Here is a 21007-nt window from a genome sequence, read left to right on the forward strand (position 1 = left end):
ATAATAAGTGGTCATATTAGAAATCAGAGGGAGGCATGGCCTGCCACCACTAGGGGTCTGTGAACAGGCTCCCACCTGGGGCCCAGTCACCTCAGAGGACTACAAAAAAGAGGGAACTGAAACCAAACACCACCCCCACCTGTTGTTGCTCTCACTCCCCTGAAAACACACCCATCCTGCTGCGGCCACTGACAAATACTCTAGGAAGCACCCGCATACTTAATCACTACCACTTTCTATAGGACCCTGCAAGTATGAGCAGCCTGTGCAGTACCTCCTGCATAGGCTAAGCAGGATAGGGTGCTTCTTGTGTGTTCTACAAGTGACAGTGGAAAACCACTGCAGTTATCTCTGATTCCAGAGGTGGGTGTGACTCATCACCACTAGGGGTCCATGAAGAGGCACAACTTATAGCCCCAAACATCCCAGAGGGCGCCACAGAGGAGGGAAAAGAGATTAAACACCACCTGTTGTTGCTCTCACTCACTGGGAAATCACACACCCTGTCACTGCCACTACCAAATGCTCCAGGAACCTCATAAATGTGACTAAGGCTCATTACTGCTTCCCAGGGCCCTGCAACTAGAAGGAGTTTATGCCACTTTCCTGTGGATCCTTGCTGCTGTTAAGATCTCAGCAACCAGACACTGACAACTACCCCTGCCCATTGCCTCCTTCTCCCTGGGAACACACTCAGCACCATGGGGATAACAGCCTGCTCACACCAAAGAAAGAGACAGCAAATGTCCAAACTCCCATGCCAAATATAAACAGTCACCCACCCTGCCACAAAGTACAAAGGGGTGCTCTTACATAGAAATAACCTTTCAAGAATACAGTTTGGTTTCCCTAAACTCACAGAAAAAGAAAAATATAACCAAAATGAAGATGCTCAAGAACCATTCCCAATTAAAAGAACAGGAGAATTCACCTGAAGCAGCAAACAATGAAACAGACCTCTGCAGTCTAACAGACACTGAGCTCAAAAGGGAGACAGTGAAAATACTGAAGGAATTAAGGGTGAATATGAAGGAATTAAGAGTGGATAAAAACAGTAATGCAGATTACTTTAAAAGGACCTAGAAACTATACGGAGGAACCAAGAAAAATTAGAAAATTCATTTGTAGAGATGTAAACTGAGCTAAAGGCACTAAGAGAATAATGAATAATGAAGAGGAACACATTAGTGACTTGAAAGGTAGCATAATGGAAATCACCCAATCTGGACAGCAGACAGAAAACCAAATGAAAAAACATGAAAGCAATAGAAGAGATTTATGGGTTAATATAAAGCAGGGCAATCTAAACATAATAGGAATTCCAGAAGGAGAAGAAAAAGTAAAAGGAGATAGAAAATATATTTGAAGAAATTATGTCTGAAAACTCTCCAAATCTAAAGGAAACATGTATCAGGATACCAGAAGCACAGAGGGCCCCGAACAAGGTGAACCCAAACAGGCCCACATCAAGACATATTATAATAAAAATGGCAAAAGTTAAAGAGAGGATTCTAAAGGCAGCAAGAGAAACATGAATCGTTAATTATAAGGGAACCTCCATAAAGCCATCAGCTGATTTCTCTTTAGAAACACTACAGGCCAGAAGAGAGTAGCAAGATATATTCAAACTTCTAAACAGGCAAAATGTGCAGCCTAGAATACTCTACCCAGCAAGAATATCATTTAAAATAGGAGGCGATATAAAGAATTTCTCCAACAAAAAAAGCTAAAAGAGGACAGCAATACTCAACCTATTCCAAAAGAAATACTGAAAGGGCTTCTCTAAATAAAAAATAATTAGGAAGAAATAGGACAGAGCATATCAAAATTGTAAGCAATCACAGAAATAATCCAGTATACATATCTAAAGGGAAAAAAAAAACCTATTGTAAAAGTGAAGAAAAACACAAGGAACAGCAAAAGGACAAACATGAAGATGTTAAAAGAGGACTTCAAAATTATAGAAGGTGGGGAAGGAAAGTAAGAAAATCTAGACTTTTCGTTTTTGATTTATTTTTTTTAATAATGTGTTTTATACTATGTGATTATCAGGCTAAAGCAAGTAGATATAGGAAGTGGCTAGAACAACCACAAATTAAAACCAAATATTACATTCACAAAAACTAAAAGGAAAAATACATAAGCATAACATACGTGGAAATCATCCAACCAATAAAAAAGGAAAGGAACAAAGGAGAAACATAGAATCAGTTGGAAAACAAGGTTTAAAATGGCAATACATACATATTTACTAATAATTAACTTAAATGTCAATGGACTGAATGCTCCAATCAAAAAACACAAAGTGGCAGACTAGATAAAAAAATCAAGAACCTACAACAGGATGTCTGTCCACAAGAAACTCACCTTAAGGCAAAGGACACATATAGATTGAAAGCGACGGGATGGGAAAAGGTACTTCATGCCAATGGACAAGTCAGGAAAGCAGGAGTTACAATACTCATATCAGACATAATAGACAATAAAATGAGGACATAAAGAAAGACAAAGAAGGACTCTATATAATGAGAAATGGGTCTATTCAAGAAGAGGCTATTACTATTGTCAATGTGTATGCCCCTAATATAGGAGCACCCAGATACATAAAACAAATACTAGCAGATATAAAAGGAGAAGTTGATGGGAATACGATAATAGTAGGAGACTTTAACACCCTACTCACATCAATGGACAGATCCTCAAGACAGAAAATCCATAAGGCAACAGAGATCCTAAATGACACAGTAGAAGAGTTAGACTTAATTGACATTTTCGGGACATTACATCCACAAATATCAAAGTACACATTCTTCTCAAGTGCACATGGAACATTCTCAAGGATGGACCACATACTGGGGCACAAAACCCACCTCAACAAATTTAAGAGTAAAGAAATTATTTCAAGTATCTTCCATGACCACAATGGCATAAAACCAGAAATCAACCACAGGAAAAGAAATAAGAACTAAAGTAACTACATGAGACTAAACAACATGCTGCAAAAAAAAAAAAAAAAAAAAAAAAACAAAACAAACAAACAAAAAAAAAACCCAATGGGTCAATGAGGAAATCAACAAGGAAACTAAAAAATACCTCAAGACAAATGACAATGAAGACACAACCATTCAAAATCTATGGGATGCCACAAAAGCAGTGCTTAGGGGGAAATTCATAGTGATACAGGCCTTCCTCAAAAAAGAAGAACTATCTCCAATGGACAACTTAACCCACCACCTAAATGAATTAGAAAAAAGAAGAAAAAACAAAACCTAAAATCAGTAGAGGGAAGGAAAACATAAAGATCAAAGAGGAAATCAATAAAATGGAGATTCAAAAAAAACAATACAAAAAAAATCAATAAAACCAAGAGTTGGTTTTACCTTTGAAAATGTAAAGAAAACTGACAAAACTGTGGCCGGACTCACTATGAAGAGGAGAGAAAAAAATGAATAAACCAAATAAGAAATGAAAAAAGGAGAAATTTCAACAGATACTGCAGAAATACCAAAAAAATAAAAATAAGAGAGTACTATGAACAATCACATGATAACAAACTGGACAACCTAGATGAAATGGACAACTTTCTAGAGACTTACAGCGTGCCAAAACTTAAGAAGAAATAGATCAACTGAACAGACTGATCACTAGAAATGAAATGGAATATGTAATAAAAAACCCCCTCCCTACAAACAAAAGTGCAGGACCAGATGGCATCTCTGGTGATTTCTACCAAACATACAAAGAGGAACTTGTACCCATTTTCATTAAACTTTTCCAAAAGGTTGAAGAAGAAGGAAAATGCCCAAAGACATTCTATGAAGCTACCATCACCCTAATGCCAAAAACCAGACAAAGATACCACCAAAAAAGAAAACTATAGGCCAATACCTTTGATGAATATACATGAAAAAATTCTCAACAAAATTTTAGCCAATGAATCCAACAACATATAAAAAAGATCATACAGCATAACCAAGTGGGATTCATCCCTGGTTCACAGTGATGGTTCAACATATGCAAATCAATCCATGTCATACACCATATTAACAAAAGAAAAGTCAAAAAGCACATAGTCATCTCAATAGATGCAGAAAACACATTTGACAAAGTCCAACATCCCTTCATGATAAAAACTCTTCCCAAAGTGGGTACAGAGAGAACATACCTTAACATAATCAAAGCCATTTATGACAAACCCCGAGCCAATATAATGCTCAAAGGAGTGTTTGGGTTGTGGGATGGAAATCCTGTAAAATTTTATTGTGATGATCATTATACAACTACAGATATGACAAATTCGTTGAATAATGAAAAAAATAAATAAAAAAATAAAATTAGGAAAAAAAAATAATACTCAATGGAGAAAAGCTGAAAAGCCTTTCTGCTAAAATCCAGAACTAGACAAGGATGCCCACTCTCACCACTTTTATTATTGGAAGTCCTAGACACAGCAATCATACAAACAAAAGAAATAAATGGTATCCAAATTGGAAGAGAAGAGGTAAAATTGTCACTGTAGGCAGATAACATGATACTATATATAGAAAACCATAAGGATTCCAGACAAAAACTACTCAATCAACAAATTTGGCAAAGTAGAAGGATAAAAGATTAACATTCAGAAATCAGTTGCATTTTTGTATACTAACAATGAAATATTAGAAAAGGAATACAAAAATACAATACCTTTTAAGTCATACTCCCAAAAATTAACTAACTGGGAATAAATCTGACCAAGGAGGTGAAAGACTTAGATGCTAGGAACTATGAAACATTAATCAAGGAAATTAAAGAGGATCCAAAAAATGGAACAATATTCCATGCTCCTGGGTTGAAAAAATTAAGATGGTGAAAAAGGCCATACTACCCAAAGCAATCTACTAGATTCAATGGGGTCCCTATCAAATTACCCATGACATTGTTACAGAACTACAACTAACAATCCAAAAATTTATATGGAACCATAAAAGATCTAGAATTTCCAAAGCAATTCTGAGTAACAAAAACCAAGCAGGAGGCGTAACTCTCCCAGACTTCAGGCAGTATTACAAAGCTACAGTAATCAAGAGAGTGTGTACTGGTACCAAAACAGACATAAAGACCAACAGAACAGAATAGAGAACCCAGAAATAAACTTCAGGCAGTATTACAAAGCCACAGTAATCAAGAGAGTGTGTACTGGTACCAAAACAGAGAGACCAATGGAACAGAATAGAAAACCCAGAAATAAACCCAGGTACCTATGGCCAATTAATCTTCAACAAAGGAGACAAGAATATAAAATGGGAAAAAGACAGTCTTTTTAGCAGGTGGTGCTGGGAAAACTGGACAGCCACATGTGAATCAATAAAACTGAGACACACCCTCACACCATGCACAAAATAAACTCAAAATGGCTGAAAGACTTAAATATAAGACAAGACACCATCAAACTCCTGGAACAGAACATAGGCGAAACATTCTCTGAAATCAACCATATAAATGTTTTCTTAGGTTCGTCTCCTAAGGCAACAGAAATATAAGCCAAAATAAACCAATGGGACCTAATAAAACTGACAAGCTTTTGCACAGCAAAGGAAACCATAAAAAAAAAGACAACCTAGGGGATAGGTGAAAAAAGTTTCAAACAATGCAACTGAAAAGGGCTTAATCTCTAAAATATACAAACAACTTATATAACTCAACAGCAAAAATCCAACAACCCAACTGAAAAATGGGCAAAAGACCTGAACAGACATTTCTCAAAAAAAGATACAGATGGTCAAAAACACATGAAAAAATGCCCAACATCAGTGATTATTAGAGAAATGCAAATCAAAACAACTATGAGGTACCACCTCACACCAGTCAGAATATAAGCCATCATTATATAAGTCCACAAACAACATATGCTGGAGACGGTGTGGAGAAAAGGATCCTTCCTACATTATTGATGGGAATATAAACTGGTTCAGCCACTATGGAAAACAGTATGGAAACACCTTAGAAAACTAAATATAGAACTATCACATGACGCAGCAATCCCACTGTTAGGCATATATACGGACAAAATTTTGCTTGAAAAAGATACATCATGCACCCATATGTTCATTGAAGCATTATGCAAACAAACTAAATGTCCATTGATAGATGAATGGATTAAGATGTGGTATATATACACAATGGAATACTACTCAGCCATCAAAAAGAACAAAATAGTGTGATTTGCAGCAACAGGGATAGAACTAGAGACCCATATTACATGAAGTAAATCAGAAAGAAGACAAATACCATATGCTATCACTTAGAACTAGAATCTAATACATGGCACAAATGAACCCTTCCACAGAAAAGAAACTCATGGACTTGGAGAACAGACTTGTGGTTGCCAAGGGGGAGGGGGAAGGAGTCGGAACACTGTGAACCAACTATAATGAAAAAAAATTACCAAAAAAAAAAAAGCATCAACCTGCATACTGAATTATATGCACAATTGGCCAAATGGGACCTGCTGTATGGCACCAAGAAGTCTACCCAGAATTCTCTGATAACCTATGTGGGAAAAGAATCAGAGGGAATGAATATCTGTATATGTATGACTGGGTTACCTTGCTGTACAGCCGAAATTATCACAGACTTTTAAATTAACTATACTTAAATAAAATTTTTAAAATAAATAAAAATATATACATAATTAAAATAGAATCAAGCTGAAAACCTACCTGCTATCATGAAGGCTCTTAACAAGTGCTCTCCCTATGAAGTTGCTGAAGCTGTGTATAAAACATGTTGTGTGTTTATGTGTATGTTTGTGTGTGTAAATGTACTATTTAATCTTTGAGGAGAGCCCACTGCTTTCATTCTAATCTCTCAAAGCCTCCAGGCACCAGGAAAGATAAAAATTGTGGGTCTTTGGGAAAGTCAGATAATTTACCCATTTGTGGGACTTGTGAGAGAAATCTCTTGCAGGTACTTGCTAATAAGCACAATGTGACCAGTGATGGTCTATGGGAGAGAGTGCTGAGTCTGCCACACTGAGATGTGGACAAAAAAATTGAACAGTGACCAATTACCACAGTACAGATACCTGTACACAGTACACCCTAAAATCACCTTTATTCATTTTTTCAGCAAATTAAACCAGCATATTCAGAAGTTATTATGTGTCAGAATTGTTTCAGATTTAGGCTATTTAATGCCAGTGTTCATAGCCACACGTGGCTATTGAGCATTTGAAATGTGACCAGTGCCATGTGCAGAAATTATAGTATTTTAGAGATACATTACATTTTTACATATAACAATTATATTTGCATGTACTTCACCCATTGCATTTTACTATTTTAATGCAGCTTCCTGAAAACTTTAAATTATATATGTGGCTCTCATATTTTTAATGGGTAGCACTCTGCTAGATACTCGCAAAGACCCTGTCCTTTTGGATTTCAGAACTATCATATGATCCAGTAATCCCACTCCTGGGCATCTAACCAGAGAAAACCATAATTTGAAAAGAGACATGCATCTCTTTGTTCATAGCAGCATTATTTACAATAGCCAAGACATGGAAGCAATCTAAATGTTAACTGACAGAGAAATGGATAAAGAAGAGGTGGTACATATATACAGTGGAATATTACTCAGCCATAAAAAGAAAAAAATAATGCCATTTGCAGCAACATGGATGAATCTAGAAATTACCATGCTAAGCGAAGTTAAACAGTAAAAGACAAGCATCTTATCACTTATATGTGGAATCTAAAAAATGGATACAAATGAACTTATTTTCAGAAAAGAAACAGCCTCTCAAACTTTGAAAACAAACTTAAGATTACCAAAGAGGACAGAGAGAAGAGGGAGGGATGCACTGGGGGTTTGGGACTGGCATATGCATACTGTGGTATATGGAATGATTGGTTAACAGGTACCTGCTTTGCAGCACAGAGAACTCTACCCAATATTCTGTGATAATCTATATGGAAAATAATCTGAAAAAAAATGAATGTGTGTATATGTATAAATGAATCACTTTGTTGTACAGCATAATTTATCACAATATTGAAAATCAACTATATTTCATTAAAACTTTAAAAAATGAAAACAATTACAAAACATAAATTCTAGTGGAATAAATGAGACAATCAGCAATAAATCTAAGTTAATTATACAGTATGGTAGAAGCTGATGAGTGGTATGGGTTAAAATAAGAAATAGAGTGGCATAAGAGGAATCAGATGTGATATGGTAGAATGCATTTGTCAATGTGAATGTGAAGGCAGGTTGCTTTAGGAAATTTGAACAAAGAATCGTGCAGGTAGGAGGAAGAATGGTACAGAATGTAGGAAAGACCTTAATGTGGAAGAACAACAAAGAGAACAAGGGGGCTGGAACGGAGTGAGCGAGAAAGGAGTAGAGAGCAAGGTCAAGGATGCAAGGGCTGCAGGAGGAGGGAAAGACCGTGGCATGTTTGAAAATATAGACACTGATTATGAATGAAATGGAGATCCAGTGGAGGATTTTAATGGCCCAATTTACTTGCATTTTAAGTAGTCTTCTCTGGCTGGGTATATTGCAGCCAGATCACAGAGAAATCAAGCGTGGAAGCAGGAGACCACTGTGCAGGCTCTGAAGTCATCCATGTGAGAGATGAAGACAGCTCAGAACAAAGGGGTGGCAGGATAGACTCTGAGCAAGGATCAGATCTAGAAGTCATTCAACTCACCAGAAAAATACTTTCAAACTCTCAAGCTTCGGACAAAGGAGAGATCCTGAAGAGGAGGTTTCCCTGACAAACTAATGTGGAATTTATTTCTTGGTCTGCATGAGTATAGATTTGAGCTTTGTTTCTTTTATCCCAATATAAGCTTTGAGTCATTTATATGTTACTTAAATAGGTTCAAGCATTTTCTGGAAAAGAATTACCCTTAGGAGTCAAGAGCTTTGCATATTTGATTATCAGCTATGCATTTCCTGTTTGGTGTCTATTTTCTACAAAACCTCAGATGGATGGTAATAATAAATGTTTGTTCAGCAGCTGCTGGTCCCAGATTGTTACTCTGTCATGAACATATTTTATTTATTCATCTTCATTTTCTTAATTTCTTTTGGTAGCCTTTCTTTTAGGCATTACATGTGAAATAAAAATGTGTAGCACTTAATGTGTTCACTTTCATGTTTCTTGCACTAAATTAAGTACAACTGTATTTATACAAAAAGCTTTACGATACCTGCTGTGCATCATTGCTGATTTAAACAAGAACATGAAAAATGAAGAAAAGATCTTTCAACACTGTATGGCATTAGGACAAATGCTCTACTTTTTAAAGTATCTTTATAGGGAGGTCTTTAATGTTAACTTTGTACTGAGAGGGTCTATTGCTTTCAAAAGAATTAAGCTGGTGTTAGATTTAAAAGAATTTAGGGAAATAATGTAAAGAAGAAACCATATCCATAAAGTCTACTATTGCATCAGTACTCTTCTTATTTTGTACTAAGTGAAATGAATTTTTTTAGGTTTTTATTTTTTTATAGTTTATTTACATTTTTCTGTCAATTTCTGCTGTACAGCAAAGTGAACCAATCATACATACATGCATATATATATATACACATACACACATTCTTTTTCTCACGTCATCCTCTGTCATGTTCCATCACAAGTGACTAAATATAGTTTCTTGTGCTATACAGCAGGATCTCATTGCTTATCCACTCCAAACACAGTAGTTTGCATCTACTAATCCTAAACTCCCAGTCCATCCCACTCTCTCCCCCCTCCCTCAGCAACCACAAGGTTGTTCTCCAAGTCCAGGAGTTTCTTTTCTGAAGGGAGGTTCATCTGTGCTGCACATTAGATTCCTAAGTGAAATGATTTTTAAAATTCATTTGAAGACCATAAGGTTCTGTTTATGCTTATTTCAAATGGATTGCAAAGTTTATCATATAATCATATTATTCAGGTCAGTTTTAGATAGTGTTTAGCAGCCAAAACCTTGGGAATTCATTTATTCTAATGCCTGTGCAACTTGCGGATTATTTTTTTCCTGAGTAGATTTACCTAATCTTAGTGTGAATGACTCAATTATTCAAATCCATTAGGAAATGCTACCAAGTAAGCCAATAAATTAAGATAACCTGTTCTAGACTTCTAATATCTTGCCTTTTGAAGGCAGAATTAAATAGTTGGTAATGCTATTGTTTTTGGTGGCAAATAGATCTAAATTCTAAACCCCAACTCTGTAACTTATCTACTTGGAAACCTTGATCAAGATATTTAGTATTTCTAAGCCTTCGTTTCAGTTTCTATTCAATTATGGAAGTAGGAAACCTTCCCTTGTGTTGCCATGAGATGAAGGGAAACCCTCTTTTTACATTAGCTTCCAATTGCTGGATAATAAATTACCAAAAACTTGGTGTCTTAACACAACACCCATTTTATTATCCCACATTTATGTGGTTCAGAAGATCAGGCAGGCTCATTAGGGAGATCTGCTCAGGGTCTCACGAGGCTGAAATTAAGGTGTTAGATGTCGGCTGGCCTGGGCTCTCATCTAGAGAGTCTTAGGAAAATCTGTTTCCAGGCTCATTCAAGTTGGTACAGGAATTTGGCTCCTTGTAGTTGTAGGACTAGGTCCTCATTTCCTTACTAGTTGTGAGCTGGGAAAAATTCTCAACTTCTAAAGACCATCTTCACTCCCTAGCTGTGTCCCATTCATCTTGAAAACCAGTAACAGTACATGGAACCTGTGTTGTGCTTTAAAATCCCTCCAACTTCCCTCCTGCCCTCTTCTATTTCTACTTGTTGTTGTGCATGCGATTATATTAGGCTCACCTGGATAATCCAGGCTACCATGGCTATTTTAAGGTCAATTTATTTTTGACCTTCATCACATCTGCCAGCTGTGTATATTCATGGAGGTAATACCAGGGGGAAAAGGCAAGGGGATAAAATCATGTCTACTAAGTTTGCAAAGTACTTATCACACACTGCTTGAAACAGAATGAATGCTGAGTTTACAGCAACAATGAGGACAGCACATCAGTGGTGTGGGGGCCTATACATTGTAAGTGAATGTGCTACTCTCAAGGAAATTCCAAGGCAGATTAGTTAACTATAATTTTACTTAAGATGCCTTGTTATAAAGTTGGATGACACCAGAGAATTTCATTGGCAGCTTTATTAACCTGAACCCGAGGAACTAAAATCAGAGAGGAGGTATTAATCCTTACACCTTTTGTAAGGCTTATAGGAGCTGGGAACTGAGCAGATTGATGATTAGACAGCATCCTGCTCAGAGGGAAGAGAACCTGAAATCCTGAAAGGAGCCCTCAGGTTAGAAATCACCAGCTAAACATGACAGGAGACACTGGGATGGTGACAGCAATTTTAGCTATATAGAGCAAAGAAAGATAAGGATTTCTAGAAGAGCAGGTTGTCTCTGTCAAGAGGAAAGTATATTACAAGAAGACCAGTCGAAAAGAAGTGAAAAGTAAGCTTATTGAGTGGAAGTATCTTACCAGAGTGAAAAGATGTCATGTTAACAGCAGTGTGTACATGGAATCTGGCTCTTTATTAATGTTTTCAATACTGAAAATACAAAAGCACTTGAAAGAAAATTAAACGGACATTTAGGAAAGTGAAGCTCATAGTACAGGAGATACTGTTGACACCTTGCCCTTTATTTCTTATCACTCTTCATTCCCCTAAATCAAGATTTATCAAACTTGGTACTGTTGACATTTAAGGTAGGTTAAGTCTTTATGCGAGGGGAGGGGGTGTTGTCCTCTTCACTATAGGGTGTTTAGCAGAATTCTTAGCTTTATTCATCAGCTGGCAGTCCTTTCCCCCTCTGATTTATAACACACAGCAGTGTCTTCAGACATTGACACATGACCCCTGGGGAATGAAACTGCCTTTGGTTGATAACTACTGCCTAGACCAGTGGTTCACATACTTGAGTGGCATCGTATCACCTGGAGGGGTTGGTTCAACACAGATTGCTGGGCCTCAGCCTCAGTGTTCCTGTTGTAGGTCTTGGGTGCTGCTTGGGAATTTGCATTTCTGGTAAGTTCTCAGGTGATGCTGATGCTGGTGGCCCAGGGACCACACTGAGAATCAGTGCGGTAGATAAAGCTTTTTGGTAAAAGCTTCCTGTTGCAAACATCTATCACTCCTCTTTGGGGCTTTCTCTGGCTACAGGGAATGGCCAGCTCCCCATGAGACAGGCATTAAGTGCCAGAGAATTAATGACCTCAGGAGTAGCTACAACCAATTAGGGAGGGAGGTTAGGGAATAAATACCTCATAACCCTCACTCTCAGGGGGGACAAAAATGAAACATGTTCTTCACAGTCTCCCAGGGATCCTAGCAGGATTAGGCCCCCATGGAACAAAGCAGCAATCTGTTTGTTAACTAACCTCTACTGGCTTCTTCTTTATCTCACTTTCTTCCTCCTTTTCTGATACTTTTTGGGACCAATTCCCAAAAAAACTGCATGTCATTAAATCTTTATGTCGGGGTAGCCTTAGAGGAGAACCTAAATTAAGGCAAAATTATAACTATAATCTCTAGGTTTTATTTTTAAGGGTGTTATTTTTTCCCCCTTTAGCTCAGGAGTTCTGAACTGGGGGAAAATTTGCCCCTCTGTGCCAAGAGACTTTGGCAGTATCTGGAGACATTGCTGGTTGCCACAAATGTGAATGGGGGTATGTGCCATTGGCATCTAATGGGTAGTTCTAGGGATGCTGCTGAACATCCTACAACGCACAGGCCAGTCCCAAATAGCAGGGCCAAGACTGAGAAAACCGAGCTCTAGTATAAAGGATCTAAGGAAGATGCATTTCCAGGAGTATGCATTTATCCCTTTGGAATTACAAGTTTGAGGTTCAAGTTTGGGGACTGATAAGATTCTGAAACTGTAGCCATTCATCTGCCTTAAAAACAGTAATCACATTCAACCTGTGGTATTTTTCTTACCCTGTCAATTGGACTATTCCTAGATTAATTTCCATGAGATCTTAAAATGCCTTAAAATAAATGTTTCCAAAAGTAAATGTTCAGTTTTCAATGTATAAAATTTTATGAAGGATGAAAAATGCAGGTAATATGTTAAAAGTTATTTTTGAGTCTTGCCTTTCCTGTCTTTCTCTCATTTTCTTTTAAGGAAAAATATTCAGCTGCTTGTTATGTGTGTTTAAAGTATACTCCAGGTTAATGTATATGTGCAGCTGAGCATTCTATAAGATGTCCTATCAGGAAGTAGATCACCAGGTTTTTTCTACAGAAATATCAAACTAATTTTTGGCAGAAGATTGCATTTGTCATTGCATAGCTGGAAATTGGTATATTTGGATAACTGTTGGAAAGTTTTCTCATCTGCCATATTGTTATCATTCAAAGAGGTTTCTGGATATCTGATACACGGGGCATTTTTTTTTTCAGTGTAATCTAGTGAAATGTTGACTGCTAATGAAAATGCAAATCATTTGATGCAAAAAATTAAACTTGGTAAAAATGTAATAAAAGCTAACTGAAGAAAGAATCACTGCATAAAAGTGAGTGTTTCTTTTTTAAATACAAAAGTTTGAGATAAGAAACTTGTGAGTCACCTATGTTGAAAAAAGGAGAAAAAAAATAGCAATAGGAGAAGGAGCTGAATTTAAGCATATCCTTTATAATAGTATTTTCTCAAAAAAATTAAATGTAAGTGGATTACTCATTTATTATCAGAAACCTAACATCAGTAATTAAAGGTTTAAAACTCAGGTATTTCTTTTTAAACATCAGACAGCCTTTTATACAACTGTTAGCTACAGGTAAGTTCAATTTTCAATAATTATTTTTAAAAAACCTTCTTAATAACACTGGGCTATAAATTGAAAGAGGTCATTTTATGTCACAGCACTTGATTCCTTAATTCAGTCAACTTCTTGTTATAAAAATGTAGTCATAAGACAATCACTATTTTTAAAACCATGGATTATCTGTGCTTCCCCATATGGAAGACAGTGTTTTACATTATAGCTTTTCTAGAGACTATACAGTGAAGTAATATGAGTGTGTGAGCAAGAGAGAGAAGGGAGAGAGAGAGAGGATGGATGAGAGATGTATTTTGGAGTATCCAATTAGGCACAGAGACTTTAGGGAATACTTTTCAGCAAAACCCTCAAAAACACAAGTTTTGGAATTCCCTTGTGGCACAGTGGGTAAAAGACCTGACATTGTCACTGCAGCAGTTCAGGTCCCTGCTATGGTGCAGCTTCAATCTCTGGCCTGGGAACTTCCATGTGCCACAGGTACAATCAAAAAGAAAAATGCAAGTTTCACTCTATGGGAGACATTCCTTTTTTCCTGTGTACATATGGACCAAACGAAGTGATTATATATCCAGTATCACTCAGGAAGTATGGATAAATAATATCAAATCAAGTCCTATTTACCAACTGAACAGAACAAATGAATTTTTTTTTCGGCTTTTGGGGGCCGCACTTGCAGCACATGGAAGTTCCCAGGCTAGGAGTTGAATCAGAGCTGCAGCTGCTAGCCTACACCACAGCCATAGCAATGCAGGATCCGAGCCATAGCAATGCAGGTCCAGGATCTGCAACCTACACTACAGCTCACAGCAATGCCAGATCCTTTGAGGATCAGATGCCACTGAGCAAGGCCAGGGATCGAACCTGTATCCTCATGGATACTAGTTGGGCTTGTTACTGCTAACACACAATGGGAACCTCCTGAAAATATTTTTAAATGTATGAAATTTAGATGAATAGCTACCACAGATATGCATTTTATTGTAATTTATTATTAATTAGAATAAACAATTTATCAAAAATGAATTCATGAAACTTCAATATAAAATGGGAATAAATAAGTAGTATTCCCAAGGACAAAACAAACAACAATCTTATATATTCCAACTTGGATATGACATTTCACTTTGTTTTATCCTGAATGAGACAGATTCATGTCCCAAGTTCATTGGGCATGCTTTTCTGCAGGTCCATCCAAAACGAGGAAGATGATGACAATGTTCGTAGCTTTAGACAAACAGGAATACAAAGACATTGCTCTGGGAGTGACCATATACAACTTGAGAACGTACACTTGATGAATGGAAAAGAGTATGGAGTTTTTAAACACACAGTGACCAGAAAAGCAATTCAAGTAAAAATATATTTAATATGATTAATACATTACTATGTGAGATTATCTCATAGGATTGGGGCATGGAGAAAACGATTTATCAAATCTTGAAGGCTGTTTTGGAAACCAGCATAGCTCTGTCTACCTAGAACAGACTAATCTAAACAAATGCAAATATGCACCCCCCTTTTAAAAAACACAGTCTTCATGTGAATGGTGGGAATTCTAGTCTTCAGAGGGGAAAGAAAGTTTGTAAGAAAGAGGGAGAGCTTTGTCTCCCAAAACAGCTATACCCATGGCAAATCAACCATTCAGAGAAAGATTATTACTACCTGGAAGATGATATGCTAACTAAAACTTAACATAACCTTATTAAACATGCATGATTACATATTCTACTGCTCAGTGCTTACATCAAATCTTGGTAAAACACTTGCAGTGAGGTATGCTACTCCAACAATCAAGCACTAAGTAATATTTGCCTCCTACAAAAGTAATTACACATTTGTAAGCATTCAATATCTAGTGGAAAATAGAGTACCACTGACTATATTTAAAAAAATGGTTTGAATATTGTGAAAAAGGATGCAAGGTGTTGCTATTATTTTAACTATTACTATTTATTAGAAGCTTCCCTTAGTGGATCAGGCTTATATATAAGGTAAAAGTCCAGCTAAAACACTGCTTGACTGATCTTGTGATGACACATTCAATAAAGTGAAAATCCAGTATGGAGATATAGACAAAATATGTGTCCCTTCTTACCGAGCCTTCAAATAGATGTGATTATTGTTGACTTTCTCAGTTGTAAAAATGTTTAATGTGGCAGAAGCCATTGTTGAAATTATTATTATTACTATAATGATTCTTATAACTGCTAAGAATTATTTTAGTTTCTTCCTTTGAGCATTCAGTGAAAGATAAATAAGGGATTGTGGTATGAGGGCTATAGAGGCAAGAGAGAAGCATGAAAAGTGACAAAGATGGAGATGCATGGAAAAATTGCAATATGTTATGAATTAGTCAGTCTCTTCAATCACTATAGGAGTCATTTAGGTCAGCCTCTTCAAGTTCTAACATCGCTGTTTCTATTTAAAAGGAATCCAGATGTATCAGAGTGAATGGGATGATCTAACAAGTTGGCCAAAATGGGATCCCAGAAAATTATTTTTATACTGTAGGGAAGAAAAAGCAATTTTCCCTCTACCATTCTGAGTTCTTGGCTGAGATCCCTGTAACAAAAAGAGATTAACAAAAAATAAAAACAAACAAAAAATTATTAAACCATGCAGCACATATCACAAGAGGAGACGCCTAAACTGAGATCAATTCAAAATGACAGCTACAATTGAGTTTACATAACATCTTCGACAAAGAACAATACATTTATAAGGAAATGACCAGACAAAGGAAAGAAGTTGTAGCCTTCCAAGGGTGGCAACCTTTGGGTAAGAATATGGCAGGAAACTAATAGAGTTAGATTTGTCTGTAGATTCCTCTGATGCCACTTCTGGGGTAAAAACAATGTCCTCTTTTTTCCTGGTACAGGGAGGGTACTTTTCACATGGGGATATTTCCTGATTTTAGGAAGAAAAATGAGGGTCAGAGTGAACTTACTGCACCTGCTGTTTCATAAATGCCTTTAATTCAAAATAATCATTGTGCAAAAGTAGCATATTTTGGAAATCAGACAGTACTTTGCCTTCATCTACATGAAAACAAACAAACAAATATCCATTGCTTTTCAGATCTGAGAATTCAAAGAATTACGAAACATTCTGGTGCTTCACCTTTATGTCTTACATTTTACTAGATTTAGGCTGAAATAAAAGTAAATTTTTTGACACATTGAGCCAAATTTTTGATGCTGTTTTTCAGTGATTGGAACAAGGGAACTGAGATAAAAATATAACCCATTCTTTTTCCATCTAAAGCATAAGATCCATTTTCAATGTGAAATATAAAACCTTTTGGCTAGCAGATACATGTAGCTTCATTTTTATTTCAGTCCTTGGGCTACAAACAAACAAAGAGCCAAATAATTTTATTTCTTTTTGATTCTAAGCTTGGAGAGAAAGAGAAGATGAGGGTTTAGAGGCAGTATTTAGACTGAGTTTTTTGGGTTTGTTTGTTTTCTTTTGAGAAAGGCTGCAACATATTCTGGATAATAAAGTGAATAGGGTTGACTAAAAAGTGGAAAGTGTTTTTAAATCACACAATTCTCTTTCAAAACCATGATAGCCCTATGTGGGACACTGAGATCTCAGCCTGTGTAATCAGAAGCCAATACAACTGAATGGATAAAGATTAATTTGAAGAGACGAGAATATCGTTACTGCCTCAACTTAGGCATGTGTTTTCTGCTCCTTCCCTACAAACTACCCCTAATGCTCTATTTGCTTAGTTGTAAAACAAAGCATTTGAATCCGTGAGACAAAAATTAAAGAGGCATAACAAAAAGCCACAAGAGTCAAACCTGCTGCTGGTTGTCATGAGGATCAAGCAATTGTTTAGATAAATCCCAAATGATAAATAATACTTCACTAGACAGCTTTTCTTGGAAAAATCCCTCATTGATTTATGTTTTAGTATGCTAACCCAGTTCTGAAAAATCCAGGGCATAAACCTTTAGCTGAACTGAAAGAAAGTTTACTGCTGTTTTAATTTTAAAGGAAATTGCAAAGGTTAGCAGTATGTTTTTAGGATCATAACATGCACAATTACAGAAGGCATGACTGGCCAGAGGGGGTTACATTTTACACATAATTAGTCTAGACACGTGTTGGAGCCAATGAAGAGGGCAGTCTGGCTGATTCTGCTAACACTTGCTTCACTTCTTGCATATGCATTTTTAAAAAAGTATTTGCTTTTGATTTTTTATAGTAAAGTGGTTTTAGTAATAATTTTGGGTAAATAAATATGTATCTTCCAAAGCTATATGTCTAAGTAAAGGCTGATTTTTCTCCTATAATAATAAAGTTAATAGTTGGGATTATATGTAGTTGCTATAGTAACTCACACAAGTCTATTTCTTTTGAAGGGGAAGCATACGATTAATTTGTCTTCTAAACCTTTTTATTTTGAGAATGTCCATGAAATGCAATAACAGAGATCTGTAGGCCTAAAAATTTAATTATTTTATTATAACCCTCTAAATCATCCTGATTAAAAAATGTTAATTATTTTGAACTTGAGGGAAAATAAGTATATCTTTTGTTTAAAAAAAAACTTCTAAAATATTTGGAGTCTTCTGTATTACTTTACATTTTATGGAGTTCATTAATGTTCCACCCAAACAAATTTAAAATTTACAAGTCTTTTATTACTTCATATAATGCTTTTATTTAAAGTAAAATAATCTTCAACTTAAGGTGGTAAATGTACCAGTGCTTCAGAATATATCAACATATTTTATATCATACATCATTTGGCTTAAACTTGCATGGGCACATGTCTCCATTTCTGTGTAAATATGTAGATTTCCTCTCACAAATCCCCTTGCTGGAGTCCTCATAACATAACATTAAGTAGCTCTCTTATGGTTTTGATAATCTGATACTGAATTATATTTTTAAACCAGGGTTGTAAACTTAAGTGGCTATAGCAGTGAGCCAGGCAATGAAAGCAAGTGAAAAGGACCAGGTGAAAAACAATAAGAAAGAAAGGGAATGGGAGATCAGATAGCCATGAGAAAGACAGTAACTCCTTCTTAAGCCCTGGTGAGTTTTGATGTATGGAATTTGTACCAGTGTTTTCTCACTTTTTAAAGAGAAGCCAGAGTTCTGAGTGTTGCAAAATCTGTTTGCATACAATTCCAGAAAACAAGTCACTTAATTTTTGAAAAATGTACCATGAAAAGACAAAACCATGTGCAGATTAAATCTGTATTATTAGCTGTCATTTTGCATACTCTACCTCCAGGGGCAACTCCAGTCTTGAAAAGACAAAATCCTGAGCTAGTGATATGTGTTGAGCCACTGGAAAGTACAGAAATTACATTCTTAGTTTGTAGATGCAGAAAGCATCACTGATTGGTTGAAATTTATATCATAAATCAGAAGCAATCTTAAAAGAATGGATGTCCTCTTGCTATTTTATTTTTTATTCATTTTTATTACAGTTGATTTACAATGTTCTATCAAATTTTGCTGTAAAGCAAAGTGATCCAATCATTCATGAACACACACACACACACACACACACACACACATTCTCTTTCTCACTTATCCTCCACTATGTTCCATCAAAAGTTAATAGATATAGTTCCCTGTGCTATACAGCAGATCTCATTGCTTATCCTCTCCAAATGCAAAAGTTGCCATCTATTAACCCTAAACTCCCAGTCCATCCAGGGCCACATTTGTGGCATATGGAAGTTCCCAGTCTAGGGGTCAAATCAGAGCTGCAGCTGCCAGACTATGCCACGGTCACAGCAAAGCAGGATCTGGGTCACACCTGGGATTTACACCATAGCTCATAGCAATGTCAGATCCTTAACCCACTAAGCCAGGCCAGGGATTGAACCTGCATCCTCGTGGTTACTAGTTGGGTTCGTAACCTGCTGAACCACAACAGGAGCTCCCCCTCTTGCTATTTTAAAGCAAATCATGATCTTGGATCTAGTGACTAAAATTCTATGTTGAGATGAATGGTGGGGGAAGAAATACTGAGGAACAATAAAATGGCCTGGGTTTGGGCTATTGGGGCAGAGGATCAAATAATACAATGGAATTTGGTGAGTGGGGCTGTGTCAAGGGACAGGGCAGAGAGTGATTCTGGGGGAGAAACAGAGGAGGTGAGGATGTGACTGGAGGACTATCAGGAGAGGAAATGACTGGGGAAAACAAAGACTTTTACTATTATGAGTTCAGATTGACTGCCTCCTTGTCTTCTAATAACACCTTTCATAAAAATCTAGATTATATTTCAATGCATTCAGAGGTGGGTATATGTCAACTATTTAATATTGTAGTTGCTTAGTATTATAATATCCTGAAATTGGCCTCATGAAAAAACCAGGCTACCTAAGAATGCTCAGTTATGCCAGAGTTACCCTGGATTCTATATTACACTATTTTATTCAAGAAGACACTACTCAGAAAGCAATATATTTGAAATAAGTTATAGAGAAACAAAGCTAGAAATTTACTGTAGCATCTGACTATACAGGGAATGAAAGAGGAAAACTGAACAGAGAGGGTGGAAGGAGTTCCACCATATGGCACAGTTTCAGTAGTCACTGTACCAACCCTGGGTAAGGATGGCATCTGCCACCAGTTTTGCTTTTTTTTTTTTTTTTTTTTTTTGCTTTCATCTATTATAGTTTTCTTAAACCATGTTCCTCAGTTCACAAGAGAATTATAAAATAAGACCTGTTTTGACCACAGCCTTTGAGGGTAACAGTTCATTTTACCTTCCCTTCACCTCAATACTAAGTGGAGTGTATGCAGGATGCCAACAAGATAAAATGTGATTGGTAATGGAGTGGACAGGGTGAATTAAATCCTAGGACTGAATTTCACTAAATTGTTAAGGTCCAGAGGAAAGGCTTTGGCAAGAGGGGTATCAAGATGGTGGAGTAAGATGATGTGGGCTCTCCACCCCCCTACAAACATATAAAAAATACATCTACATGTGGAACAATTCTCAAGAAAAACTAACTGAAAAGATCTCCCATACAACCAAGGCTGCAAGAAAGAGTCTCAGATAATTGGGTAGGATCTGGTAAAAGAGCATTGGGTCCTGACCTATGCCCCTAAGAGGAAAAAGGACGAATGCATAGGTAGCCATTCACCCTTGGGAGTGAGTGGGTGGAGCCACAGACTGGACATTCCCATGTTGGGGGCCTACTCAGAGGAGACCAGCCCCTTTTGCTATTGA

The 21007-nt window shown here is 36.6% G+C and overlaps 1 protein-coding gene across 2 annotated transcripts in view; it reads right to left on the reverse strand.

The window, feature by feature from the left end:
* The window catches only part of LOC146397399 (uncharacterized), a 208726-nt gene that overhangs the window by 145408 nt on the left and 42311 nt on the right, over nucleotides 1-21007 (reverse strand). Inside the window, exon 2 of one of the 2 annotated variants that reach the window (XM_084989066.1) lies at nucleotides 14767-16704. The exons of the other annotated variant lie outside the window; for it this stretch is intronic. The gene's annotated coding sequence lies outside the window, so the exon portion shown is untranslated. Of the gene's footprint in view, nucleotides 1-14766; nucleotides 16705-21007 lie in introns of those variants that run through there. 2 annotated transcript variants of the gene reach the window in all.

Source organism: Sus scrofa, chromosome 13, assembly GCF_054392235.1.
Source record: "Sus scrofa isolate SSC_HxYL_T2T_F1_AM1 chromosome 13, Sscrofa_HxYL_maternal_Yorkshire_Landrace_v2.0, whole genome shotgun sequence".
NCBI lineage: Eukaryota > Metazoa > Chordata > Mammalia > Artiodactyla > Suidae > Sus > Sus scrofa.